This window comes from Lithobates pipiens, unplaced genomic scaffold (assembly GCF_037356315.1).
Source record: "Lithobates pipiens isolate NorthernLeopardFrog02 unplaced genomic scaffold, aLitPip1_a1.2 Scaffold_13, whole genome shotgun sequence".
NCBI classification, from domain to species: Eukaryota; Metazoa; Chordata; class Amphibia; order Anura; family Ranidae; genus Lithobates; species Lithobates pipiens.
In genome coordinates this window covers 97768066-97779723 of record NW_027507718.1, presented here as the reverse complement: position 1 = coordinate 97779723, position 11658 = coordinate 97768066, and the positions used below count along the sequence as shown (strand labels likewise).

The window sequence follows — 11658 nt, the reverse complement described above, 5'->3', positions numbered from 1 at the left end:
TATGTTAATGACACCCCCAGATCCGTCGGCATATCGCAGTGCGATCTGCCGACTCGCACAGGAATCGGATCGCATGGTGTGAACCCCCATGCGATCCGATTCCGTTGCGGACCCAAAAAAGGGTCCCGTGCGAGTTTGCTGCGGGACCGCTGCGAGTTCAGCCATACTATCTGTATGGCTGAACTCGCAGCGCTACGGAGATCGGATGTGATTTGCTGTGCGAATCACATCCGGTTCTCCCCCCGCAGCGGTGTGAACCCAGCCTTAGTCATAAACTCGAAAGAAAAAAAGGGGGTTGATTTACTGAAGGCAAATCCACTTTGCTCTGCAAGTGCACTTGGAAGTGCAGTCGCTGTAGATCTGAGGGGAAGATGTGAAATGAGGGGAAGCTCTGCTGATTTTATCATCCAATCATGTACAAGCAAAAATGCTTCTTTTTAATTTTCCTTGCATGTCCCCCTTAGATCTACAGCGACTGCACTTGTAGTGCGAAGTGGATTTGACTTTAGTAAATAACCCCCAAGGTCTCATTGAGTGTGCAGTGTAGGATCTCTTGTGACAATAAACATGTTGACTGAAGTTTCCACACAAGGGGAGGGGGAGGAGCCATAGAGCCGGTGTCTCTAGTCACCTCAGGCACACAGGGATGGCAACCTGTTGTCTTCCCCGGCCACACCCTCCTAATAAATATGAATTTGCTTGCCCTGGGGAGGTTCCTATTACGGCATACAAACAAAGGACGGGACCCTAGCCCTTCATCTATCCTCTCGCTGTCATTTTCCACAGTCTAAAGTCCCCCTTCCTCAGCAGAGCACACATTATATAAAAAAAATACAATCCCCTGTGATTATTTATGAATAAACGTGACTGGCTGACTGGGCAGAGTCTGCAAGGAGATAGCACAGAGGAGCAGCGTGTGGAGAGGAGAGGAGGGCTGCCAGTGTGGAGCAGCATTGGGCTAGTGGGCGGGGCCTTGTGTGATCCCAGAGCAGTGCTGCAGCGGGCTGTGTACAGGGAAAGCAGCACCTGAGGACAGCTGCATGACTCTATAGCAAAGGTAAGCAGATATCCCCCTTACAGGAGGATGGATGGATGGGTGGGGTGCAGGCCAGGGATCGTCATGTCTCTGGGTGGCGAGTGCTGTGTATAGGGAGATGTGGAGGAGCCCTGCAAGGAGCTACTCTATACACAGGCAGTATCTGACAGCACAGTGATCAGCAACATACTGCAGTATGTGAAGTAGAGGACTTGGTCTACACATGCTTCTTACACACCCACTCTTCATAGTACGCTAAAGCAGTCTATACGCTGTACAATACCCTTGTACTAGGGCTACTTTTCACTAGCGTCAGCCCTCTGAAGAGCAATCGGCTTTGGATTGTGTTTTTTTTTTTTTTTAAAAAAGGGCATTTGGCATATGTCACTTCCTTGGCAGCACTCTGATGTACCAGGGTTGATTTACTCTGCAAGTGCAATTGCTCCAGAGATTAGTAAATTAAGTCTTCACTTTCCAAAGAATACCCAATCGCGTGCAAGGAAAATACAGCATTTTTGCTTGCACGTGATTGGATGATGGAAGTCAGCAGAGCTTACTCATTTACTAAGCTCTGGAGCAACAGCTTTATAGGGTTCTTTACTGCAATGCCGTGTACACACGACCGGACTTTCCAGCAGAAAAGGTCCGACGGTCTTCCAGACTAACTTTTCGGCAATGTTCCGACGGACTTCCGAACGAATGGACTTGGCCACACACGAACGGACTAAGTCCGTTCAGAAAGTCCATTCGTTTTGAACATGATGATGTAAGACGGGAGTAAAAAAGGAAGTTCAATAGCCAATAGCTGCCCTTGCCTTGTATTTGGTCTGTCGGACCAGCATACAGAGGAACGGTTTTCCCGATAGGAATTGAGTCCGTTAGATAGATTTGAAACATGTTCTATTTCTTGGTCTGTCGGATTTTTTTTTAAATGAAAAAACGTTCGGATTAGCGCACACACGATCGGATTGTCCGACGGACTGATTCCGTCACACCTAGTCTGCCAGAGAGTCCGGTCGTGTGTGCACGGCATAAGAGCGGCAAGGATGTGGAATTCCCTTCCACAGCTGGTGGTTTCGATAGTTTCAAAAAACTATTAGATAAGCACCTGAATGACTGACTGCAACATCCAGGGATATACAATGTAATACTGACATAATACGGGTTATTTACCAAAGGCAAATCCACTTTGCACTGAAAGTGCACTTGGAAGTGCAGTTGCTCTAAATCTAAGGGTTAGATCTGAAATGAGGGGAAGCTCTGCTGATTTTATCATCCAATCATGTGCAAGCTAAAATACAGTGTCTTTTTTATTTTATGTTTTTGTAGTGCAAAGTGGATTTGCCTTTGGTAAATAACCCCCTCTGTGTGACTTCATTTAACGGATATCAATTCAAGTCACACAGTAATAGTGCAGGAACCTTTTTCAAACTCGCTGCAACTTTCAACAGTTCCATTGCCACAAATGTTGTGCGATTTTGAACTGTCAAGTTGCATGACAAGTCACACTGGTGTGAACCAGGGCTGAGTGTATGATGCATGGAATGATCTTTTAGTCTAATTGGAGATTAACAGTATCGATAATGCAATTGTATATAAAATCATTCAGTGTATGGTCACCATTAGATTTATCGGAACCTAAGCAGTTCATTTAAGCTGAGTTCACACATATGCGATGTGGGAACCCGTGCGATTCCTGTGCGCATGACATCTAACTCGCAGGCAGTTCACACTGCTCTCTGCTGAACTGCTGCGGGTGTTTATAGAAAGTGAAGGACACCCTCAAATAGGTTTGCAGAACGCAGTGCGATCTGTGGAATTGGATTGCATGGGTGTGAACCCCCATGCAGTCCGATTCCAGTGCGGACCAAAAAAAGGGACCTGCACCATCTTGGCGTACATGCAGCTGCGTTTTCGCTGCGGTGGAACATTCTTGTCATTTCTGATGTGCTTCCTGTTTTTCTTTCCTCATCTATGTGCACATGACCTGCGATTATGTGCAGATAGCTGCACTAAATCGGTCCTGGTCACAGGCGAATTTATTTTTTCTAACAGCCCAAAACCTTTATGTAACGAAACCGTCGCTAAACACAGTGTGTGAATGGGGCCATAGGAAAGCATTGTGTGAGTTTAGGTGCGGTAGATAACGTCATCTATCTGCAGCTAAAAGCTGAATTCTATCTGCCCGTGTGAAAGGGGCCTTAATCTCCTGCATTGTGTAAAAAGGCTGTTTGATCCTGTATGCACAGATCCTCCTCTTCCACTGTCCCCAAAACAACTGATAAGACAGAGTTAGTGGAGTCAGGCTGCACATGCTCAGTTTGTTGTGTATGGCTTTTTTTTCCTTGGGAGGGTGCATGTCATCATCACAGGGCCAATCGGCACTGTCCAGATAGAGGGTCTGCGGTCCTGCAGCCTCATAGTACAGTCAGAGGAGAATGAAGTTTTAACCAGCGCTTGGCTGGACACTGATAGACGTCATAAGGACTGTTATATACTGCTGATGAGAAAAGGTATTTAGCAGTTTATATTTAGTAAAATAATTGCATTTCCATGTTCTGTGGGAGACCAGATCTAGTGAATGCAGGGTCCTGGGTTTAGTAACACTTTATATGTTGGAAGCTACGATTATAAGTGTGCATCTTTGTTTTCCCCTATGCAGTCTCATAAACGAATTGATCAAAATACAATTGAATTGATCAACGTTTCTCGGTGCTGCTGATCACAATCAATATTTTCCTGCCCGGGCCAATCAACAAATTTTGATTGAATCTGGCCTAAAACAGTTGGAGGGGAAAGTATGCCTATGTGATTGTTTGCTGACTCCATCACATAATAAATTGAGCCCTTATTCACACCAGTGCGTTTTTTTTTTTTTTTTTTCCTGCGATTGGACAGTTTAAAATCACACCACAAGTCGCACTCTATTTTCTGCAATGGAACTGTTCAAACGCTGAAAAAGGTTCCTGCATTACTTTTCTGAGATTTTACTGAGACTTGCATTGACTTCTGTTAAATGAAGTCCAAAGCCGCAGTTAAATCGGAGATCCAAATGGCACTGATCTGCCGCTTTGAAATCGCGCTGAAGTAGTGCGATTTCAAAGCCACACTGGTGTGAACCAGGGCTGAAGCGTGTTTGGTCAAAACAATTAAAAAGGAGGATCTGCCTAATCTATTCAATCCATGTGTGTATCTAGTCAGACAGGTCCTAGCACTGCAAAGTTGTTGGTAGATTTAAAGGAGATTGTATTATCTGATTGTAACGTGTGTTGAGCTCTAGGAACACACTGCCAGATCAGAGCCTGATGTAGTTAATCTTGAGATTTGTGTATTTTGTTTATCTAGCTGGTATAGCTAAGTAGATATGACGTTAACGTTTTATAATGTTACATATAACTTTGGAAGGAATCTATGACAGCTGCCTTAGGGCCCTTACACATCAGTTTTTCTTCTGTGTTTGCCTTAAAAGTAGAAACAAAATGTGTGACCATTCCTATAGAACTCGTCACACCAGTCAGTACTTTTAGATGTCCTGCATGCTGCATTTTTGGTGCGTTAAAAAAAACGCTCCAAAAATTCACCTACCCATTGAAATAGAAAATGCTGCAAAATTTCTGCAAAAGCGCACCTATGGTTGGTCGCGTGTCCTTTTTTTCAAAGGAACAAAACGCACTGCAAAAACGCATATGCTTTTTTGCAATGCAACAGAGCAGCGTGAAAGCAGCCTTGGACCCCTTTCACGCAGACATTCTATCAGTCTATTTTTCCCCTGTGATTCCATGGATCAAAAACAACCGCAGTGTATCCCCATGGTTGGCCAGATTTAAGGGGTTTTTGTTTACATCCGGCTCTGTTAAGGTACATCATACTGAACGCAAAGAAGTTCCTACTTTTGCAGATCTAGACAAACTCACTCGCTCACATCTAGTTGTCCATAGGGCTTACATGGGTCCATTAATTATTTTATTTTTTTCCTGCATCACAACATGGAGAGAGACAGATCAGACATGGATATGGGACATCGCTTTCTGATCTGCCAAGGATTACCTGCTAAGATGGAAAGGAGAATGCCTGTGTGAAAAGGGTCCTACATCTCAGGTCTTTCCACAAAGCTTTGCCAACTGAATGACATTTAGTTTGATGAAACACTGTGTATATCAGTTGTGTGTGTGTGTGTGTGTGTGAGTTTTTCACCTATTTCTATCCATTGTTGAATCCCAGCATCATTTCCTGCAGCCTCTTTGCAACCACTTCCTGTGCGCATTCATGCCCTGCAGCAATGGCCGCATGGTATTTCTCAGGGCGGATATTCAGATGGTGACAGCAGTGGATCATGCCTACAATATGTGTTGAGTCCCTTTTTTACACACTTAAAGAAAAAAACAGTTCCATTGGCAGAAAAAAAGGTCATATAGTGCGTTTTTGTACAAAGTTTAGACAAGTTTAGGAGAATTTCACTTTTTTTTTTTTCCAGCCAGAAAACTCCAATCAGAAACGCAAACCAGAAGGATTTTTTTTCCTGCCTCTAAGGCTCGATTCACGCTAATCTGTTTTTGATGCATTTTGCAGAAATGTAGGGAACTTTTTTAACATGGGTTCCTATGGAACATGTTCGCATCAATGCATTTTTGTCCTCTGCGTTTTTGGAAAGAGTCGGGGACTTTTTTTCTGCAAAATGCACCTTACCCCCACTTACCGTCAGATTCCGATAAGCGGGGGGTTTATCGGAATCTGATAAGCCCCCCGCAAACCCCGGCAACCACCGGGCAAGGGTTGTCAGGAAGAAGCCCTTGTCCCCATCAACATGGGGGCAAGGTGCCATGTTGAGGGCATATGGCCTGGTATGGTTTGGGGGGGGCGCTCCCCTCCCTTTCCTGACCTGCCGGGCTGCATGCTCAGATGAGGGTCTGGTATGGATTTTGAGGGGAACCCCACGCCATTTTAAAAAAAAATTCCGAATCCATACTGTTTTGTTTTTTTTCTCTTTGTTTTAGCAGGCAATTCTTTTTATTTATTTTTATTTATTTTTTTAAATGCTATATACAGTGTTTAAAACAAAAACAAAATCATGGTAAAAACGAGTGTCCAAAAACAAGGAAAAGCACCGCAAAAAGCAATGCAGAAGCGCTCAAGAGCAACATGCATAGATGTGAATTGAGCCTAAACGTTGAGCTTAAAATATGCCTGTAATCGTCCTAATATGCAATGGACACTTAGAATAACATTGATCTGCTTCTACAGGCAGAACACAAAATTCATGTAGAAGCAATGATTTTTTTTTTTCTTTAGCCTGTGTGCATGGAGCCCAAGACATCTGACAGGGTTTCAGTGCAGGTATACAATTTAGGTACACAGTCTCCACCCTATAACCGGAAGTGCATAACACCTTTACGGCAGGATCACCAGGCATTCATTTAATGAAAGATGCAGTTTTTCATATATTGTAAATTACATTTGATTGTCATATGAGATTTTCATTGATTGGCTTTCCATCTGCTATAGTGATCATGTGACATAAGATTCTTTGTGTGTATATTTTTAGTTGAGGGTGGTTGTTCTTTTTCAATAAACTATAATGGTTCACTTCAAGTTTATTCTTGACATGGTTTAACACAGATTACATTGTATTTCCCAAGACGAGGTCTGCACTCATCAAACAAACCCTGCTTTGGCAACGCCCTGATCTCAGCGCTTAATGCATGTACAATGTTTGACCATGGATGTCTGTATTGATCAGTACGGTCTGCTTACATTTATTGCAGTGCTGCTAACAGTGTTCATCACGTAGGCCAGATCTCTATTAAATAATGCTAATGAAGGGCCAGTGAACCTACCCTTCCCCTGGCTTGATTTGAAAGCAAAATTAGGGACATGGAAGGTTTATATTTTTAAAGGTTCTGGCGACAAAAAATTACCTAAATGTATCCGACAGTATCTTCCGTGTTACATTGAAGGGAACCAGGGAGGATTTGATTTAAATCAAGTCAATTTAAGTCATAATTTAAGGTTTCCCATTTAGAATAATAAGCTGTCAGTCAGTGTTTAGTAAAACAGCGATATCAGAACCAATTCAATCATACAGTTTGTAGTGTACCTAGATTTGCAAAACAATGGGATAAAGGAATATTCCTGAACTTTGTTTTATTTCGTGATTACTGTGAATGCATCAAAGCTATGTTATCTCTGCTTGCAGAGCTTGGATTCATTGAATGAGTTTACCAAAAATGTAAATATTGCAGAATATACACTTTCATGCTGAATAAACTAAATTATTATTGTATCTTAAATTGAAAACTATCTATAGAAAGATTTTTACTCCAAAAGCATTTTATTAAAATAAATCAGATTAAAAATAAATAAATAAATAAAAAAATAAAAAAATATCAGTGATTGAAGGGTACTGTGATGGGTCTAGGGCAGGGGTAGGCAACCTCGGCTCTCCAGCTGTGGTGAAACTACAAATACCACCATGCCATGATTGTTAGGGTCTTGCAATGTCTTATGGGACTTGTAGTTTCAAAACAGCTAGAGGGATGAGGTTGCCAATGGCCAGCTTAAAAGGGGTAAGCCCCTTTTTAAGCTGGCCATACATTAGTAGATTTTTAAACAACCATTCATAGGAAATGTAGATTTGATGACTGTACTCTATACATTTGAACGTTTAGCTTTTAACATTCTATTTTGGAACAAATGAAAATGGGGCACTACTCCTCCTGCTAACTTCAGCGATGGGGCACTGCTCCCCCGAGCATGCCAATTATGTAGCACTATTATTCCTTACCCTGATGCCAACAATGGGGCACAATTCCTCCCACTGATACCAATGATGAGTCATTGTTTACTCCGAGGGCATTTGCTACTCGCACTGGCCACAGTTTGGCCCCCTCAAAATCTGAAGGACAGTAAACTGGCCCTGTCTTTAGAAAGTTTGGAGACCTCTACTATAGAACAATCTGCTGCCATTCAAAGCCTAGCCCCCTGTGACCATGTTTTATGTAATATCATATTTAAGGTGTAACATGAAAAATGGTTGCATTCCCCAACCTCTCACTCTGAACCTCGCTGGGTGCTTTTCCCAGGAACATTCTGTTGATTTTTGATGTTGGCACATCTGTGCGAGTGGACCCACAACAGATCCATTCATGGGGCTCTCTGAATAGGAAGACTACAAGTCCGATCTTCCATCGCAGCAGAGGGACTCTGAGTCAGCACAAGTGCAACACCTTGTAGTCCATTGTTTACTTCCTCTGTGCAGAACCATGGCTGGGATGTAAACAATGGAGCAGTCTGTGCATTGCACACATGATGTATTGATTGAAATACTCTGCAGGCCTCAATGCAAAAAAATTTGTAAATGCACTTTTATTGTTTCTCTCCCTTTTTTTTTTTTTTTTTTTTGTGTGGGTGCCTTGGTTAAATGTTTGCATATGGTGGATTATGACGTTTAAATGTTTTATGAAATGCAAGTAGTGTAAAGTAGCTAAATTTACAGTGAAATTTTTTTATGTAATTGTGTATGTGTTTTAGGTTTCCTGGTCTTTAAAAGGGACCTGTAGGGATAGATATTGTGGCCTTGTGTGTAAAGAAACCATGTGCATACACCACACTGTATGTATATTTATTATAGCACTAGCTTAAAGCCATGCATGTCTATGGGAGGCTGCACACAGCACCCAGGCATCCTAGATGGGGGAGGGAAACGCTGGTATTTACCTTGCATGTGCGCAGCAGCCTGTGTGCAAAAGACCTTGGGCCAAGCTCTTGCCTTGCAGGGAACGTACATGTGTGTGAAATCATGCTTGTTTTGGTGCTGTAGTTCCATTCATTCATGCCTTGCCATCCGTATAAGCACACCACCCATGCACAGTAATGCACTACAATATGTTGTGGTGTGCTACCTTTAAAAAAAAAAAAAAAAATAGTAAAAGCAAAGTTTTGGTGTGTTTGCGTGCCTTAGGGAGCCCATTCAAATGAATTAGCCACCCTAATGCAATGTACGGTACATAGTAACACACCACAATGGTGTGAACATAGCTTCTGTATCCCTGTGAATTTTATCTGCAGCGCCTATAGCTACAGAGCTCAGGGGTGCTTTTCTTTAGTAATTTGGCCCTAGTTTCTCTGGACAGGCCTAACGATGCGGTCAGATATTCTTATTCCTGGAAGTAGAATTTTGTGTGATCCTAGCACTTAGTAGTGAAGTCTAGTTTGTGACATACAGTGTAGGAGGTAGGAGGTGCATGGGTCCTAAGGTGTAACCAAGTATGTGATGTTACCAGACAGGTGAAAGTTAAAACTCGGCCTTTTGTTTGTTTTTCCTAAATGATGTCCTACAGCTGGAAGGCCACAATGTAATAGGATAGGACACAGCCTTCAGCTTGTTTAATGCTTCCCTTTCTTGTGTAGTTTAACTAATTGATTGCTGCACAAGAGCCTGGCTAGTTGGTATTGCATGCTCTACAGCTAAATAATTGCACAAATAATATGTACTAAAAACTACTTTCAATAATGCTACACCTACAAAAAATATAATTCTAGGTAACCTTCTGCAAGTTTATGACAACAGTGTGTAAAACTGGACTACTCAAATGTTTCACTCTGGGGAGTTTTTCAAGTGCTTTTGCATGTAAAAAAATGTAAAATAATAATGGGCGTTTCAAAACTGCACCGAAAAAGGCATCTTTCCATTAAAGGCAATGGAAAATGCTGCATTAATAAAAGTGGCAAAAAACGCACTCGCGATGTGTTTTTTGGGTGTAGTTTGAGTCACGTCCTTTTAAAATCTGCACTGCAAACAGTCAAATCATTTTTTTGCAGCGGATCAGTGTGAAAGTAGCCTTAAAGAGGTTGTAAAGTCAGAAGGATTTTTATCTTAATGCACTAAGATAAAAAAAACTTCTGTGTGTAGCAGCCGCCTCAGCACCCCCTAATGCTTACCCATCTCTGTCTAACAATGTCCATGAGTTCCTGGGCTGTCTGGGACTCTCCTCCTGATTGGCTGAGAGCGGCGCTATTAGCTGCTGTCAGTCAATCAGGAAAGAGAGGGGGCGGGTCCTGACCACAGCTCTGTGTCTGAATGGACACAGGAAGCTGTGACTCAGCTCAGGTAACCACATAGCTGCTTGCAACAGGAGGGAGGGGCCCAAGAGCAGCAAAGAGGTACCCAAGAAGAGGAGGATCAGGTGCTGGTGTGCAAATCCACTACAACAGAGCAGATAAGTATAAAATGTATGTTCTTTAACCACTTGCCGCAGGTTGGCTCAGCTGCGCAAATCGACGTTGGTGTACGTCGGGTTCGTACACTGATCTGTGCTGTTATCAGAAGGATAGTGGGGTTGATGGTCATTTGCTGGTAGTTTAGAGAATGATGGTGTCCTATCACTTGGCTTGCACCACAATACAAGCAGGTTCCTTCTGCCGTGGTGTCTGTACTTGAAGCTAGTCTTACTAGGCTCTGCGCTGTGCATGACAGCACCCAGTCACTCTTTGGTGTCCAAATACCAGTGGCCTCATTACACGGGGGGGACCTCCATGAGGATAATCCTTGGCGGAGGCACTTCCCGGCGATCCACCTTACCCAGGTAGATATACAGTATCTCACAAAAGTGAGTACACCCCTCACATTTTTGTCAATTTTCTGTCCCCTCAAAATAACTCAACACACAGCCATTAAAGTCTAAACCCCTGGCAACAAAAGTGAGTACACCCCTAAGTGAAAATGTCCAATCAGGGCCCAATTATCCATTTTCCCTCCCCAGTGTCATGTAACCCATTAGTGTTACAAGGTCTCAGGTGTGAATGGGGAGCAGGTGTGTTAAATTTGGCGTTATCGCTCTCACTCTCTCTCATACTGGTCACTGGAAGTTCAACATGGCACCTCATGGCAAAGAACTCTCTGAGGAACTCCGTGTGGACTGGCACTAAATGGACCTTATGATTTGGCTATGTGGGACAAAGTAACTGTTTTGTTTTAGGGCTGGAAGGCTAAAGAAACAATACCTTCCACTCACATGTCCACTGCTCTGTATACGCAACAGGAAAAGATTAAAAAAACGGAATCCCTGCCTTTTCTTGGTGCCTAAGTGGCCAATAGCCAGGCCTTAGATCTACCACATAGGGGCAGGAGAAAGGTCTTTACCCCTGCGTAAGCTCCAACACAGCATTGAAGTAATGCAGGGGCTCCAGTGGGCAAACAGGGTGGTGGAGTCACACAGGTTACAGGTTTGCTTTATATCAGTTGTCTTGTTGGGTTAGAAATGATAAATAATATTGTTGGGTAAGGCTGAAATACATATCATTGTTGCTTCTTTTTTTTTTTTTTTTTTTTTTTTTGGAGTTGGTCATATAAGTTTAGATATTTAGTCACATAATTACTGCTGGGTAAGGGTAAGATTAACCAATCTGAACTCCTGTTTCTTCCCATTAACCGAAATCCCATGACTGCTATTCTAGGTTTCTGGTAATAAATGGAGCACTAGAACACCCCTTAAATTGTCTCCAATAAAGGCAGGTATTTCCTCCTTTTTGTATCCATCTCCGCAGCATTCCATCAGTTTTACAGTCTCGTTCTAGGCAGCAAAAATAATTACCTTTTTTAAAGTGGTTGCCCGCCCCCCCAAAAT

At 42.7% G+C, this 11658-nt stretch overlaps 1 protein-coding gene across 1 annotated transcript in view; it reads left to right on the top strand.

The window, feature by feature from the left end:
- Positions 1-747: 747 nt before the first annotated feature.
- Positions 748-11658, top strand: part of CORO2A (coronin 2A) — a 209395-nt gene continuing 198484 nt past the window's right edge. The window contains exon 1 of the mRNA XM_077475306.1: positions 748-1057. The gene's annotated coding sequence lies outside the window, so the exon portion shown is untranslated. The remainder of the gene's footprint in view (positions 1058-11658) is intronic.